The sequence below is a fragment of the Macrotis lagotis genome, chromosome 4 (assembly GCF_037893015.1).
Source record: "Macrotis lagotis isolate mMagLag1 chromosome 4, bilby.v1.9.chrom.fasta, whole genome shotgun sequence".
Taxonomy (NCBI): Eukaryota; Metazoa; Chordata; class Mammalia; order Peramelemorphia; family Peramelidae; genus Macrotis; species Macrotis lagotis.
This window is the reverse complement of record NC_133661.1, coordinates 234,643,936-234,662,286: the sequence shown is the minus strand read 5'-3', so window position 1 is coordinate 234,662,286 and position 18,351 is coordinate 234,643,936. Positions and strand designations below refer to the sequence as shown.

General features: G+C 32.7%; 1 long non-coding RNA gene across 1 annotated transcript in view; it reads right to left on the bottom strand.

Annotated features, from left to right (window-relative positions):
- LOC141520336 (uncharacterized) overlaps nucleotides 1-18,351 on the bottom strand; it is a 230,386-nt gene that overhangs the window by 54,297 nt on the left and 157,738 nt on the right. The gene's annotated exons all lie outside the window — the stretch shown is intronic.

Sequence of the window (18,351 nt, the reverse complement as noted above, 5' to 3'; positions counted from 1 at the left end):
GAGGAAAGTTGTGAATCTCTGAAAAATGTTGTTTTATTATGCATGTTAAGCAGTTGCTATAATTGATATCCCATAGCCTATTAAAATACCCTGCTGGGAAATAATTAAACACAAGTATCACAACTCAATTTTTTCACCTAAAAGAAGAAAAAAATACATAACATAGCACAGGTCTTGATGCTCTCCCCACAAAATTTATCTAATCCAAGAACCATCCTATTTCAGTATTAACATTACCAAAAAGGGAGCTTTGAAATTGCTTGCCTAATTCCATTTGGATTTAATTATAATTTATTTTGGAATCAACTCCATCCCTTCCTGGAGATGTTTTCGGTGCATGTTGAATTAATGTCCTAAAAAGGGATTAACAGTTGTAGACAGAAGTGTTCACCAGGACTAATTTTTGAAATACAGTCATAATTGACAAGATTTTCATCAGCTGAAATTGTCCACCAATCTAATACCCATATGCTGAAATGTATAAGAGTTACCTATATATTTAGTTAAATTTTATCTAGGAGATGCCTTGTGGCTTCAGTAAAAAGTATGTTGGATTTATATTCAGGAGAATCATAAAATCATGTTATCATGGGGTTATAAAATGTAGAACTGGAATGACTGCAGTTCAAATCCCTCTCCTTCCCCCTATGTAACACTTGAGGAAATTAAGAATAAGAGTGGTTAAATGAATTGTTGAAGATAATATAGGTAGAAATCAGAGGTAACACTTGGGCCTTAGTCCTGCCTCTGTGACTTAATCTCATTTAGCTCTTTAGATTTCATTTTTCACATATGTAAAAGAAAATATTTAGTTTACATTACCTCCAAGGTCCATTTCAGTTCTAAATTTACAATACTTTTTTTTTCTTGCATTATTTTAGTTCTAACTGACACATCATGACTCTATTTATTAGTACTTTCTTGGCAAAGATAATGGAGTGGCTTGTCATTTCCTTCTTCAGATCATTTTATATGTGAGGATACAGAGGCAAATAAGATTAAGTGTCTTGTCCAGGGTTACATGGCTTATATGTTTCTGAGCCTAGATTGATATTCAGGTCTTCCGGAATCCAGACCTGGTACTCTATCCACTTTGTCACATAGCAGCCCTTAATCTACAAGACTAGGAACCTTGTAATCTAAAGACCATAACAACTACAATAACAGTAGCAGTAGTGGTAAATAGCAGTAGCAGTAATAGAGCAGCAGAAGCAGCATTTACATAATGCTTTCAGGTTTGGAAAATGAATTTAAAAATGATTTCCTTTCTATATCCAAAGCAATCCTGGGAGTGAGATGGTATTATTTTTCCCATTTTACAGATGAAACTTGCAAAGATCAGACAATAATAAATGTCTGAGGTTCCATTCAAATCCATGTCTTGATGACTCTAGATCTAACAGTCCAAATAATGCATCACCCAGCTGTCAAAGAAATCAAAGAAAAAAAAGAAAAAAAGACTCATGCAGACAAAAATAATTATATCCATTATTTTTTTGAAGTGACAAAGAAAGGATGCCCATCACCTGGGAAATTACTGAACAAATTACAAGATAGGAATGTAATAAAATACCTGTGTGTAAATAACTACTATGTGGACATGTTGAATGTGGGTGTACATGTACAACTTTTCCTGAACTGTTCACCTCTAAGGGGGGAGGAGGCATAGGGATGTGGAAAGGAAAAGTGATGGAAAGATGTCTAACTTATGAATATTCAGGTGGATGAAGGTTGCAAGGTTTTCATGATAGTTGGAAAAATAAAAATTAAATATTAAAAAATAAAATTAAAACAAAATACCTATGTGTCCTAAAAAGGATAAAAGGACAACTTCAGAAAAATCTGGAAAGACTTACATGAACTAGTATAGAGGGTAGTGGTTAGAACCAAGAGAACATTTTGAACAATGGCTACTATATTGTAAAGGAAACAACTTTGAAAGAATTGTGATCAATACTACTACTAAGCATTATTCCAGGGGATTTATGTGGATGTATAATATCCAGATTCTGTCATAGGTATGATACAGAATAAAACCTGTTTTGAACTTGACCAATGGGAAAATGCTTTATATATTTTAAAGTTTTGTGGTTTTGGTTTTTAGTTGGTTGTTTTGGGAGTCATCTATGGAGGGATTGGGAAGAGAAAATAAATGCTTATTAATTAAAAAATAATTTGGATTTAAAAAAGCAATAACTAGAAAAGACAGTTCATAAACTATAAATGGTTACCTCTAAGAATTCTCTAAGGCCATCAATTATGGAGGAATTCCCAGTTGTGTTGCCAATCTACATTGGTAAAGGCAGATTAAATATCAGGAGTTTCTTCACAGATAGAGTCGTAGACCTTTTTTTTTTGAAAATAGAAGAAATCATCTTGATAGTGTAGCATGGTATAAAGACCAGAAATTAAAATTTCTGAACTCTTTCTATGGCTCCCAGGAGAACTTTTTTTAGTTGTCTGTATGCATCTGGAATAGAGCCAGAGGATAGGTTTCAGAAAGGCTTCGAGGGAGTAATCCTGGGAAGGTCTGTGATCAAGCATTTGACAGCTGGCTGTAGGAGCCAGAGCCTGACTGGAGTACATGCTCCAGATCAAAGACTAGGACAGCCTGAAGAAACAGAATCAGAGCAGCAAATGAGTCAAGGAGGAAGGGTAAGGACTGGCATTCCAAAGGAGAAGAATCATTTTGAAAAGAGGGAGACTCAAATATGGTAGGTTGTGGCAGGTTTGACCAAAGAAAACTTGTGTTAAGGAAGGTGTTCTATCCATTGGACCACCAACTGCCTGGGATGTTTATGTTCTACTCTACTGCTTTACTATCTTCTTTTCTGGAAATAGAGTACTCTAGACACATCAGGAATACACTGATTTTTATTGTTATTGTTAACTTTTTAAAAGTTATCTATTTAATTTGTAAGAAAACTAGATGGAGTTGGTCACATTCAGGAATCAGCTGGTTAATGTTTAATAGCCATCATATATGCATATATACATATAAAGACATAAACAGATATTTTTGTTTATATACAGACATATATAGATCCTTAGCTATCATTTATGTATCTATGTATCTTTCTAGGTATCTAGGTATCTATCTACATATTGTTTAGTCCTGCCTGACGCTTTTTGACCCCAATTTAGATTTTCTTGGCAAACATACTGGAGTGGTTTTCCATTTCCTACCCCAGCTCATATTACAGATAAGGAAACTGAGACAAACTATAAACACACGTACACTTTTAAAGTTTAATCTGCATTCTTAGTACTATTTAATCACTTCCTCAAATCTAAACAATCAAGAAAATAAGGAATCAAGTCCTGATTTGCATCTGAAGTGCAAATGCTCATACTAAAGCAATCAGTTTTTGTGACTTTGTTTGAATTGGCTTCTGAACACTTTTGGTAGGTTCTCCTTTATAATATTTGTATTTTCCAGTCCTTCTACTATAACTTACACACATACTACTACTTCACAAGTTTTTTTGAGAACTTCAAAGTGACTTAAAAATATGGGAAAATATTTTAGTAGCATTTTATTGGTATTCACAAAGTAAATTTTCACTATATTATTCTTCAGGGAAACCCCCTTTATTTATCTCATCTTTCATTTTTTTACCTGTTTATGAAAGGCACTATCTCTGTGCGTCTTAATGCACGGTTCAACAAGGCTCTTATTTGTGCAAGTAATGAACATCCCAGAAGCAGATATATTATTTGGAATCATTCCATGTATTTCAATTAGACTGGAACAAAAGACTACATTTTTACATATTATAACTTCAAATAGTACGAATTTAAATATGCACAAGGGTATTCATTGCTGCACTAAGTGGGCTACACATATAAATAGGAAAAACAAAAAAAATAACCTAATTCTCACAATGAAAAGCTATTCCTTCAGACCACCCAAGACACAACAATCAATAATGCTTCAGAGTAGTTACATGGGGCATCATAAATCATATCTCCATTATAGTATTGTTTGCCTGTTACACTTCAAAGTCTTTGAGGACAGTCTGACAAAAGCATCTTATCTTCTCCAACATTTCCCAGTAGCGCTCAAGGAAACAATATGAGATTTACAAATGTTAATTGTATTTCATTTCAAATACATAAATATGTCTATATGAAGGTATACCTGTAGATCTTTGTGACAAGAATTATCTATAGGTGCATAGACAGTTTTAGAGGAAACAGTGATGAATAGATATGTTTTAATTATTTGGAGTTAAAATAAGGCAGTCAAGAAGGGTCATTTCAGGATTTAAAATTAATCAATTAATCATCTGACATGGATAATGTCTACTACATGGAAGACCCAGTAAGAGCTGTTTAGGAGACAAAGAAGTATAAGATATGGTCTCTTGTTCTCATTGAACAATCACTTTATTTAGAGAGACAACTGCAAGAAATAAAAGTCCAAGCAAAAATAGAAATTATTTAATAAGACAGTTCTTGATTATTTCAAGGAAAGGTCTTTGCTGAAGAAATAAGATACTAGCCTTTTCTTGTTGGATATTTGGTTTTGCTTCAATGAAAAGTATTTTTGGCTAACAGCTATTCTAGCACTGCTCTGATATATATGCTAGGATGACATTTGGAAAAGAAAAGTACCGGTTCTGGAGTCAAAGGAATTGGATTCATATCCAACTTTTGATATTTACCTCCTGTGTGAACTTTACAAATCATCTAACCACCCTTTGCCTCAGTTTCCTCATATTTTTTTTAGTTTTTGCAGGGCAATTGTATTAAGTGACTTGCTCAAGGTCACACACCTAGGTAATTATTAAGTATCTGATGTTGAATTTGAACTCACTTCTCCTGACTCTAGGACCAGTGCTCTATACCCTGCATCACCTAGCTTGAACCAGATGTCATCCTAGGTCTTGAGTTACCTTCTTGGAGTTCCATAGAAACCTATAGCAGAAAGAACAATGAATCAGATGATGCTTAGGTATGAATAATGTCTCTTTTGGTAAGTCACTTAATCTCTAGTTTTCAGTTTTTCTTATCTGTTTAATTAGGTTGAAATAAATGATCTCTAAAATCCTTTGGTCTCTAATCATCTAATCATATCTGATCTTCATCTATTATCATATTTGGAAAGATTGAGTTAGGGAGAAGGGTAGATATCAGTTGGATTTATAAGACTAGAGCCTGGACCAGAAACAGATAATGATCACCTGCAAATTTTGTACATTATAAAGCTTGGCTCTTTACAAAACTGTAGAGAACTTTACAGAATTTTTAGCTCCTGAAATTTACCTAAATTTCAGTGAACTAGCCTAGATTTAGCATCTTTCTCACAAAATCAGCTCCTCTTAGATGATTTCCAGTTTTATTATGTTTGTGTATGAATTGAAATCTGCATCAACTTTATTACTATTTATTAAAATAAGAAAATACTTGTTTTGAGCTTATGAATTGCTGACATTTGATCCTAAACAGGACCAGGGTTTTGGGGCAATTCTACATAATAGGCAATGGATTGACAGACTAGAAAGTTGGCATTATTTAGAACTATCTGCCTCTTTGGCACCTTTCTTTTTGAACTTCTCTTCCTGCAGCATAGAGCTATTAATATATGCAATTCTGTGATCATCCATATAACAGAGAAGAAGAGGGTCTTTGGGCCTTTTAATAATAAGAAAAAAATCACATCTTAAAGAATAAGAGTTTTCTGAAATGTTACAAAACATGAGCCTTATCAATGCTTCCTTGTTGAAATGGAATTAGGAAGAGCAAATGATACATATTTTTAAAATCTTTTGGTTTAAGGTCAGACAGTCAAAATGGTCATTACAGGGATAGAAATTAATTAATTGATCATCCAACATTTATTGACATCTACTATAGGCAAGAGAGAGGAGGCATGGTATAAGTGAGCCACCTTAATGTTTGTCCATCATTCCTGAAGAAGACTATGACATCAGGGAGCTGATGCAATGACAAGCACATGAATTAGGTTTGAGTGAGGGAGTTGCTGTGCTAAGTCACATCTGAATATTGTCATACCCACTCCCTACCTACTCTTACAAGAGTTGTCTTGTGAAATTTCCATAATTTTCCATCAAAAACTAGCTTACAGAAATGGAGCTGAAAAATTCCTTCATACTGAGTTATAAATGATTGATAGAACTTAATGTTTAGCCCTCACCAAAGTTATCTACCTTAGAATGAAAGGAAGACGTTTATTTCGACTCAAATCTTTGTAAAATTCTAGGATGGAAGAATAGTAGAGGAAGTTGTAGAACAGTTAAGATTGAGGAGTCAGATCAACTTTGACATGCCCATGAATTCACAACAGTTAGGTGGAAGCCTGCTCTACCTGTGGTTAAAGGCAAACATTTCATAAAAATACTACATTATGTAGCAGTATCAAGTAGAATATTAGGGCAAAATCAATAGGGAATCAAGAGTTAGTAGAATATAAAATGTTAAAAATTTAAATTAATCCAGGGCACCAATGAGACAAGTTCTATTCTTACAAAAAAATGTATCATAGACTATTATTATGACTACAAATGATCCAGATGTTCACTTTAAAGCAGTTCATTTCTATGCTTTCTAAAAATATGCAAGGATATTAATTGATTACTACTTAAGGAATTAAGCAAACTAAATTATTAAATCACTATTACCTCTTTCTGAGAATAAAAATGTATTTATGTAGTCAAGATTACCTAAATAAGATTTTTTAGAATTATCCCCATGCTAGTGATATGAAACCATTACAATTATGTAATGAAAATAACCATAGCACAACAAAGGTGGTGTTCTCTTTTAAAAGCAAGAATAATAAATGCATCAAAATACATGAATTATATACATTTACCCTAATTGAAGGAACTAAAGTGACATTCATGTTATACTTTATATACATTATCTTATCATAGTCCTTTGATATAGGTAGCACAACTATTATTTTATCCATTTGACAGATGATGACGACTGAGATATAGAAATTTTAAAGAATTTTTAGCTATCAACTAGAGTTGGAGCCCACATCTGGCATTAATTTCAATATGCTTTCCATTACACTATTCTGTGTCTTTACTTAAAAATTTTGTCTAGTTAATAATTTCATGTCATTATTAATGGACATTAAATCTGAGATATTTACTATTTCCTGTAACATTGTCACCCTAGATTAGTCATTGTGTGAGTATGGTTTGAAAACTTAGTCATTGTTATTGTTAATACTTAAGAACTATCTGTATTAAATAGATTTTTTCTAAGGATATTCATGAAAATATAAGTTTCCTTATCAGACATGGCTCAGATTGTTGAATCATTGTTATATATCCAAATGCTAGTTTAGTTTACTAGATTTTTGCTCCATGGTACTGAATGGATAGTCAAAATTCCATCACATTAGGCCACTGCTATGCCCATTCCTTTGGCCATCATAACCCACTGGAGGAGACCCTAAATATGAAGCAATCAGGGTTGAATGACTTGCCAAAGGTCACATACCTCGTAAGTTTCAGAGGTTAGATTTGAACCCAGGTCCTCTTGGCTTCCATCTAACTTGTCATTTCAGCAAATCACTTAACCCTGATTGCCCTACAATCCGGGCTAGTTCTAGACATCCTACTTCATATCTGGCCATTGGACCCATATAGCTCCAGCAGAGAAAGTGTGTCTGGTGACTTAGCATAGCTTAGGTAATTGCATAAAAAGTCAATTATCAAATACAATCTATCCCCCCCATGTTATTACTAATAGCTTTAGAACTGTATACAAGCTTAGAAATAATCTAATTCAACTTTCTTTTTCTATAGAGGAGAAAACTGACCCCTAAAGAGAGGAAAATGATTCCCCAAATCACACATTAACAGATTTGATTTGGAATCTGACTAGAGATTTAGTAGTCTCTCTTCTCTATCATAAAGAAAGGCAACAACATTCTCTTACTAAAATAAAGGTTAAAAAATAAAGTCTACTCTTGATCTTTTCACCATTTAACTCTGTAACTCAAGCTGAAGCAATTCACTTAATCAATAAGAAATTCACATTTATTCAGCTATCGATTTTTTTTCTTTCATTGATACTTAACATGTAAGTGGTCTTCCTTTTGTTTTTCTTGTAGCAAAAACAAAAGGGTTAACATTGTCTTACAGACAATTATTCTTCCCAGATGCCTGGAAAAGAAATATAATTTTGACTCCTCTTCAGTCCTGCCTACTGAAATTAGATTACAACATTTCTTTAGATGTCTTCTTTGTTTCTTAGTTTCTTTATTTTTGTTTTTCTTTCTTTTTTCTCTCTTCTCTTTCTTAGTCTTTCTTCTAGTCTTCCTTCCTTCCTCTATTCCTTCCCTTTTTCTTTCTTCCCTTTCTCTTCCTTCCTCTCTTCCCTCCTCTCTCTCTTTTCCTTCCCTTTCTCTTCATTTCTTCCTTCTTTCGCTTTCTCTCTGCACAGGTTTTAAAATAACACAAAAGGGTGAGAGTTACAAATTATATAATTCTTAAAAATGATTCCTTAAAAGTGTTAATTCAGAGTAAACTATGTTTAGGTATTTCTGTGTTTCTACTCCCTCTTCTCTTTCTTATTCCTTAAATGATTATTATTCAAGTTCTTCTCAAATTCAGTTTCCCCATCTAAGAACAATTTGTTTACTTGCCTGGGGCTATTTCCAAATCCCAGAGCACTTTCCAGAGTTAGAACTAGTTCAGGGCAAGTGTGGCTTTTCCAAGGTGTCATTTTGGAAGTGTGGCAGCTTGCTTACCCTATTCCTCCCAAAGGTGAAAAAAATTTCACGCCTCACTTTATATTTCTTTACATACAAGGGAAAAAATGCTCTATTGGAATCCTGGGTAGGAAGGCAATAAGTCTTCTTCTCTTCTTCTTCTTGGATTCTTCTTCTTCTTCTGTGGCCTCCAACACACACACACACACACACACACACACACACACACACACACACACACACACACACATTGTCCTCTATGTGACCATTGTCTTCCTATGTCTATCTTCTGTTCCACTGTGCCCTCCAGTCCTCAACTGAACTGATCCAAGTTCAGTATCACCTCATTAGCCCTTGTCTTAGTCAAAAGTAGATCAGATTTGGTAAGGCTTCTCCCCTTTCAAATCTGTTTTCCATTCTTGTATCTGACTAGGAAGAACCTGGTTCTTAGGAGGTGCTTTTCTGTCTAGTCCTCAAAGACATTTTTCACGAGGACATTCTACAAATATTCATGAACATTCTCCTTCTCTATTGGCCTCTGACCCCAAAAATATCTTTTAAGTTTCGACCTGTTAGTAAAACTTTGATGAGAAAAATCTTTCCCCCCATCTTTATGTGATCCTTAAAAAGTCTTCTTAGCTTCAGGTCTTCCTGTACTCTCTTTGTAGGAAAGTAACTTTCTTTACCTTTTTTAAATTATTGAACAACTATGGTTCTTGAAAATTCAAATTCAACCTTGACCTGATCTTTTCAGTCCTATTTTGATTTTCTTGCTTGAAAGATTCAATAGAAGCTACCTCCACGAAACTTGGTGACTACAAAAATCATTTTACCACCAGGGTCTTTGGTTACCTTCACCATAAAACTGGTGGGTTGGACAAGATAAAATCTAAGATTTTTCTAGCTGGAAGCCTAGGATCAGTTTATAACTACTGATTAAAAGAACCTCCCCTGCAAAGGCTTTTGAAGTCATTACTGTTTTTAAAATTAGAGAAACTGTGACCAATAGTTGTACCTGCCATTTTAGGAAGTAATTTAACCTATGAAGTTAGTGAATATGTGTCTAATTTTGATATTTGAAAAGTTTATGAGAAAATGGAGTTTTTTTTCTGTACTTGTACAAAAAGATTTGATTGTACTTTATTTGTAAAGAGAAACTCATCTGTAATTAAAGTTTTCCTACGATATCTGGAGAGAATTGAGAGGTAAAGGAGAGAAAAAAGATAGATTTCATATTGTTTAATGCAATTATTTTACCTTTTTATCTTGTGAAGATGGACCTAGGTTTTCAGGAGTAAGAACAACTTTGACAATGATTTTTCTCATAACTAGAATTTCATAACTATATCTATATCTAAATCTCTATACCTTTTATTGATTATTTATTTGATAATAACATTCAGAAGTTGTTATGTTTAATCCTAGAAGACAAAGGGAAAATATATAACTACACACATATTTACACACACACATAAATAATGTGTTAATGTGTGCATGTGTGTAATAGATACATAGATAAGGAAGAAGGAGAGGAGACAAGAGAAGAAGAAGAGATAGGAGCAAATACCGTTGAGAAAAGATGTTTCCCTGGCTTATTTTATTTGATTACTTGAGCTTGGTTTAATAATTGAAACTATGATGAAATTTTATCAATGTGGAACTATGCAATATTAACCATGGATTTCCCTAAAGTCTGGAATGATAAAGTTTAAAATAGGATACAAATAGTGCAAAACTACTCTTTTAAAATAGTACAAATAGTAACAAGCTGAGGCTATTTCTATTTTATTATTATTAAAACTCCCCCCACCCTTTTATCCCTGTAATGAATTATAGCCAATTCAATTTCTCTTCTAATTCGGAGTCTACTATACCTCTTGTACTTTTCTTATCAGAATGTAAACTGCTTGAAAGCAGGGATTGTACATCTGTTTTGTTTGTATGATATCTATGATTAGATTAGCATATAATAGATGCTTGATAAATAGTTGATGATTAATTAACAGCTAAGTTCCATTTTCCAAACTGGAATCTGGCTTCTTATTGGAATAAATCTTATTGGAATAAATTGTGATAAAAATCTAAGCTCTTTCTCATTCTTTACTGAATATAACGAATTATTCTGACCTAAGTAAGCATCTTCAGTAATTTTACAGTTTATCATTTTTTTGATATCTCAGGTGTACTATCCTCAAAATATTTTCCTAAAATTCTATTTTGATAGGTTTAAAATATTAATAAAATACAATTTAAACCATGCAGAAATAACATTGAACATATACAATTATAATAATAAAAGAAAAGATAACATCTTTTAGTTCCTATATCTAAATTAGTACCTCCAAATGTTACCAGAATTCACATATGAGCACATTGTCTCATACTGAGAAAGAAAATTAATGGATTTCTTCTCCATGACTCATAACAAAGACAAAGAAAGGCAAAACTCATGTATATTTTTATAAATTTCGCTCCATACAAACCTTTGATCCAATGAACTACTTTTACGTATTCAGAATTTTCAACTTCATTCAGACTTTTGTCTCAATTCTCATTTTGAAATCTAAAGTTTATTTTTCATGCAATATTTTAATAAGAATCCTTAAAATTACAGTAGTTGGTCTCTCCAAAATTAAATCTTGATTGGCTCATACATGAGACTAGCACTAATAATAGCATTTTCCTATTCTAAATACAGTACCTTTTAATTAAAAAATGACTAGTTCAATATAGAGAAAAGTACATTGAGATGTCATTCTGCCCTCCAAAATATAACATTTAAATTACAGCTGGTTCTCAGTAGGGAATAAATTACTAGAGCCATTCCCTTGGTCATCATGCAATGGCATAAACCTTCAAGCAGTTATTAGTTTTGGAAAAGAAGTCCTTGTCACAGTGAATCAATGCAAGTGTTTTATTTGGAACAGTACTTCTGCATATTTTTCATTGTGCTTTCATGTTGGTTTGTGTGTCATGGCTTAGGAACAGGATCTTTGTTGTTCTAACCAAGAATTCAGCTTTAATTGCAATGACAGGGCAAAAGTTTCTCAAGAGGTCTTCTGAGCAGTAAGTGAGATAGTTGGGAGAGTGGAATCTTGGAGATAACTTGGAAATCCTTTAGTTCTGATGGATACATCAAGGAAAGTTGCTATTTCTTGATCCACAATGCATTTTCTTGAATTAGTTTAAATATATCTGTAATTTGAGATATACTCACAGCTGTGTGTTGTTTTAGAGTCCAAGAAGGCCAAAGGAGCTTGAACCAAATAGAAACATATTTATTTTATGATAAATTAATATTTCACAAACAATTCCAGTCTTCTCTCAATTGGGTGTCAGTTATGTCCCTTTTTTTGTTTTGTTTTGTTTTGATTTTCTTTGCAAGATCCCTGAATCTCTTTAAATGGTTCATGTCTCTGGGACAGGAAGACCGAAATTTGAACCATACCCCCTTCCCCTTGCTATATTTGTGCTTTCCTTTCTAAGACTAAGGAGAAACAGGAGACTTCAGCAACACCATGTTTTAATTATTTTTATTTTAGACCACATGGACAGTGACAGCTCACCCCATACTACAGGATGTTCCTTTCCCTTCTTACTGGGGTGCTTTATCCTTCAAAGTGGATTCCATCTCTTCTTCAAAAAAAAAATCAACCACACACATATATAAACCACACCTCATAGGGAGCTATACCTAGGGCAGGATGTTTAAATGAAGGTCATCATTATAGCTCATGAGCTAGCTGAGTGAGATACTGAGTGGAGAAATATTTAACTTCATGCAACAAGAACATCCTTCTAACCTCAGACATTTCATAAAAACACTTTTTAGAACATTATTTGACATCAATGATCCATTTAAAAAATTGCCTGTTTCCCCCCTAATATTAGTGTCCACACTGGACATTTTTGTGGGTACTGGAATTCCTTTCTGTCATCGTTTGCCAATATGCGCTTGTGGCTATGACTCATTGTTTTGAAACTAGTACTTAAAACAATATAAAAGTCTTTTACATTATTCTAATACAAAATGAAGAAAAGCTTTAAATGGCCAGATTCTATATGGAAGAGATATAACAAATCAGTCAATAGAGTAAATTCAAAGTGGAAATTACACATTGTTGTTAGATAATTATATTATTGTTTGTTATTTATTCTTTTGGGTGAAAGTTATAGATGAGGAATTTCCCTTCCTATTTCAGAAAATACCTGAGTCCCCAGAGTAGCCATAATGAACTTGATATTTAATAGAGAGCTGGATTTGGCATCTGGAAGTTCTGAGTTTTAATCCTGTCTCTGAAACTAATTAGCTATGTGCCCCTGGGCAGGTCACTTGTCCCCTTTGAGTTTCAGCTTCCTTATTTACAAAATGAGATTAATAATAACACCAACTTCTGACGTTTTTGAGGCAATTCAAAGTAGTTAATAATATGTAGAGCATTTGAGACTTTTATTCACTATACAAATGTGAGATATTACTATGTTTTTATATTTTTAAATTGTAGTTCTGAAAACAGGAATATTAATTGACCTTGCCAGCAACTATGTCAGTTAATCTTAATAAAATCATGGGAATAATTCAGGCTTCTTCTGGCAGATATAGATCTAATAGATAACAATATCATTCCCTCTTAGCGTTACAGAATATGGACTTCTTGAACAATGAATACCCAGATGACAGATTATTTTATAAAATTCTATTGGAAAAGATGGAGTGATATGAATTAGACAAGAATAGAATTAAATGAATTCATAAATGATTGGATAGTTGGACTCAGAAAATGAGTATTATTACTCTAATATCAATGTGGTATGGTGTCTCTAGTAAAGTACCAGAGGGATACATGCTTGGCTCTATGTATTTGTCATTTTTAATCAATGACTTGAATGAATGAAGACACAGATGGAATATTCATTAAATTTGAAAATGACACAAAACTAAGAGGAATAACTACTAAACTGAATAATAGAATCAATATTTAAAAGTATACAGACAGCTTGGTGTATTGGGCTAAATCTTCAAAACTGAATTTTATAGAGATAAATAGACACAAAAATCATCCAAATAAGTGCAAGATGGAGAAAAATATTAAAAATTAATATAATGAAAAAATGATCTGAGGGCTTTATTGGATTGTGATCTCCATATGAATCAACATCCTGATATGACTAGTCAAAAAAAGAAATTGTTTTCACAGAGACATAGATTGTAGAAACAGGGAGGTATTACATTTCTGGGTAAAGGATTATAATTTTGTTATTTTTGCTATACTTTGTTAACATTTTTCTACTTTTTTTGTGTAATTCTAAATTAAAGTCCACAGTGATTTTACAACTTTATAGTTCCATATGTGATGAACACTTGCTATATTTGTACTTGTCTTCTTAAAGTCCTCTCACATTGACTGTTCCAAATTCTTGTCATTGTTGCCTTTTTCAGGGTATAAAATGAAACTTCAAAGTTGTTTTACTTTGCATATATATTAGTATTACTTATTTGGAGCATGTCTTCATGTGGCAATGCATAACTTGTAATGTTTCTTTTGAGAAAATGTACATTATTTGGACTCTTATCCAGAAGGGAATGGTGCTAAGTAGTATACATTTGTCTTACTTCCTTATGTTATTTAGATTCCAGAATTTGGTGATATTTAAAAGAAATTTTCCCTACTCTACAGTTGTTATAATAATATTTGAGTATTTTATTTGTTCACAAACTTTATAAATAATTTTATCTGTCCAAAAGTATCCACTTTATTTTTCATGAACTTTTTGGCCCTTGTTTAAGAATTTTCCCAACTAGCCCAAAGTAGTAAAAGGAAGAGGATGAGAAAGAATGAAAATTAGAAGAATCACTTCTAATTTTTCTTTTTGGTTTGAGATTTTATGATCTGATTCATTATGAATTTTGAGTATACTCTGGTAGATCTAAATTTGGTTTCCCAATAAAACCCCAAAAACTTTATTTCAATTTTCCTAATAGTTTTTGTTAAATAGGAAGTCCTTTCTTCTATAAATTATGTTCTTGTGTGTCCTCCCCCCTTAAATTTCAATTCTCTGATATCTTTTTCAGTCTTATTCCCAAATCTCTATATGTTCCTCTAAAACTATTAAGTAGAGAATTACATTTCTCCCTGCAGTGATATAATTTGTAGAGAAAGAGATTGCTATGAGTATTACCCTCTGTTTGTCTGCTTTTAGACAGAACCAATTCCTATTTAAATCTATAGGGTTTCACCAGTATTTCATATTTTGAAATTTGACTCTGAGTTCATAGAGATTGTCATGGATCCTGCTGTATTTTTCTGTTTGAAAAGATTATGAACATATCATAATCCTGTTATGCCTTGAAGATTATTTTGTTATATTTTATATCACTCAGAAAGAGACTATATAGACCACAAGAACTAGAGAAAATATGAACCATGAAATAGCATTTTTTTCTGCCTTGAAGAATTCTCTCATGACTGTAAACTGTCTTTTTACTTGACAAGCCAAAAGTAGGAACTTATTTTCTACCTTTGAACCAAGTGAAATGTTATAAATACTCACTGCTTTCATTAAAAAAGTTCATTTTTCTGAATTAGTATTAATGTTATTCAATTCTACAGCCCTGTGTTAAACTTCCTGGTGAAAGTATCCTAATATTTTAAAACTAATTTTCTAAACAACAATTATTGCTTTAAAAAGAAGCAATATAATCATATCCAGAAATAGAAGAGATTCTAATAGAAAGTATATATTTATTTCTCCTCTTCTTTTCTAAAAATATGTTTTATTAAATGCATTTTGTCTTTATACCACAATTATTTGGGGGAAAAATTGTAATAATCACTCTCATTCTAGAGTGAGCATTCTTTTGTAACAAAAAATTTAAATAAAATACATAAAACATTATCCATAACTGACAATATATGCCACAAACTATATTAGTAATCCCTCCTGTTTTTTGCCAAGAAGAAAGCATTCTATTCCAGGACTATCGAGTTCCTGCTTTGTTTCCCTTTCTTTGCTATCACAAACAGTGTTGCTCTGAATATTTTGGTATATATTGATTTGTCTTTTACATCTTTGGAATATGTTAACATTAATGGGATTGATAGGTCAAAGGGAGCTAACAATTTATTCACTATTTTTTTCCTAACTTCGAAGAAATAATAGATGAAGCATTACTGAGCTCCACCATCAGAGCTGAAGTGAGACTTTTCCCTTGTCCCTTCAGCATTCATTGCACTCCACTTGATTATTTATTTTTTTATCATCTTTGTCAATTTACAGGATATGACAAGCAACCTCAGAATTGTTTTAACCTACATTTCTTGTGTTATTAATGATTTGGAGCATGATTTCAAATGGTTATTTGTACTTAGAAATCTACTGCAAATTATTGATTCATATCTCATGATAGCTTTCTCTCACAGGAAACTTTCCTTTCTTTTTATAAAGGGCTACTAAAAACCTAGTTCTCTTTCTCTAATTTTTCACGAGGAAAAGAAGATGTCCATAGAAGCCAGGTTACTACGTGACTGACAAGGCTACAAGATTCATAGATACAGTGATATAATGGACCACTGAGGATATCTATTTTGACCACCTCATTTAATAGCTGAGGAAATGCAGACCTTGAGAGAGGTAAATGATTTATTTAAGGTCATATAGGTAATAAGTGACAGTGCTATAATTTCCTCTGACTCCAAATCCAACATACTTAAACTTCTTTGAAATTGGCAGCAAAATAGAGATTCTCCAAAACATTTGTATTGCAATGACACATGCAAAGAAATCTCTTCTTTAAGGGGTCAACATATTTTGACACTGTCAAAGAGAGCCAAGATTAATCAAAGTGTTGCCACAAACATACCACAATAAGATTATTAATTATCTAGAGGAGTTAAAAGGAAAGGTATAATGAGGGACTGACAATGAGAAGCAAAGCTGATGAAAATAATAACACCAGATTATTTTTTTCCTTCAACTGGGAATAAAATGAATATTAGTAAAACAGATTGATGTGTTTCCACTTCTACCTGCAGGCTTTTTAGATTTGTTCATTAGAATGTTCATTGGTGGGGGGGGGGGGAGGAATTAAAAAAAAACAGTTCCAATGGCATGATATAGTTCATGTTCTCCTTAAAGGAAAACCATCTTGGGCTCTGTGATTCCATTATCATATTTCAGTCATCATCTCCAATTTTCTTGTGACCAAAATTCAAAAGGATATAAATTGTACAGGCTTAATGTTTTGGACTTACCAAAAGTCTACTCATTGTTCATTGAAGCAATAGTAACAAAAAAACTTAAATACTCATAGCATTTTACAGTTTATAAAGCACTTGATTTGTAATAAGATACTTTACAACTATTATTAATAAAATAATAATATAGATTCATTTACAAGAAATAACTAAGAAACAGAAGTATTCGTAGACTAATTTTAAATATATGTATATATGTGTTTGCATATATATATGCATATATGTATATACAGAGAGAGAGTATCTATGTATATCTGGTTCTAATAATAGACATCACTATGGCACAGGGAGGGGAAGAAAAAAGAAAAAAAAAGGTTTACATGATAAATTTTGTACATTTGGAGCATATAGCAAGTAGTTCATGATAGATTTGCTGTTTCATGTAGATATTTCTTGTTGCAGATAAACCCATATTAACAAAGCATCATTTAATTCCTTTATTTCCAATTAATTGTTGTTTTTCAGTTGTTTTCAATTGTGCCGGACTCTCCATGTCCACATTGGGAGTTTTCTTGGCAACTTCAGAGTTGTAGGCTGCCATTTCCTTTTCCAACTCATATTACAGATGAGGAAACAGGCAAACAGTGACATAACTAGTAAGTGTCTAAAGTTGTATTTGTACTAAGATGAGTCTTCCTGATTCCAAGCTACACACTATATCCACTGAATTCAAGCTATCCTCAAATTAGATGCTTTGGATTTAAAGAAATGGAAGATTACTTTGAAAAAAAAAAGGGATTTTGACGTGAAGATTAGAAATTCTGAAATATGGAGATTTTCCAGTCCTCCAAATTCTACCCTCAACCATAAGATTATTGGAGTTTTGACAATGTATTTGTTTGGTTTTTATGGACTGACCTTATCATTTTACTAATAAAGAGAATTTCTGATGAAGAAACTCCTTGCACTAAAGCAAATGGAACCTTCTTTGCCATTTATATTCTTAGAGTTGTCTGGGGACATGCAGAGGTTAAACAGCTTGTCAAAGATCCACGCAGCAATATGTGTCCTTGAACCAAGTCATTTTAGGTATGAGGTCAGTTGTTTATTTTAGCTTTGAGTGTGTTTCAAAGACACTCCATGTAGTAGAAAATGATAAGCTGATCCTCTTATTAAGAGATGAAGTCTTTTTTAAAATTTTTATTTATTTAAGGCAATGGGGTTAAGTAACTTGCCCAAGGTCACACAGCTAGGCAATTATTAAGTATCTGAGGTTGAATTTGAACTAAGGTCCTCCTCACTCCAGGGCCTGTACTCTCTCCACTGTGTCATCTAACTGCCTCCAAGAAAGGGATTTTTTTAAGATTTTATTTATTTTGAGTTTTACAATTTTTTCCCTAATCTTGCTTCCCTCCCCACATCCCCCCACAAAAAGCAGTCTGTTAGTCTTTACATTGTTTC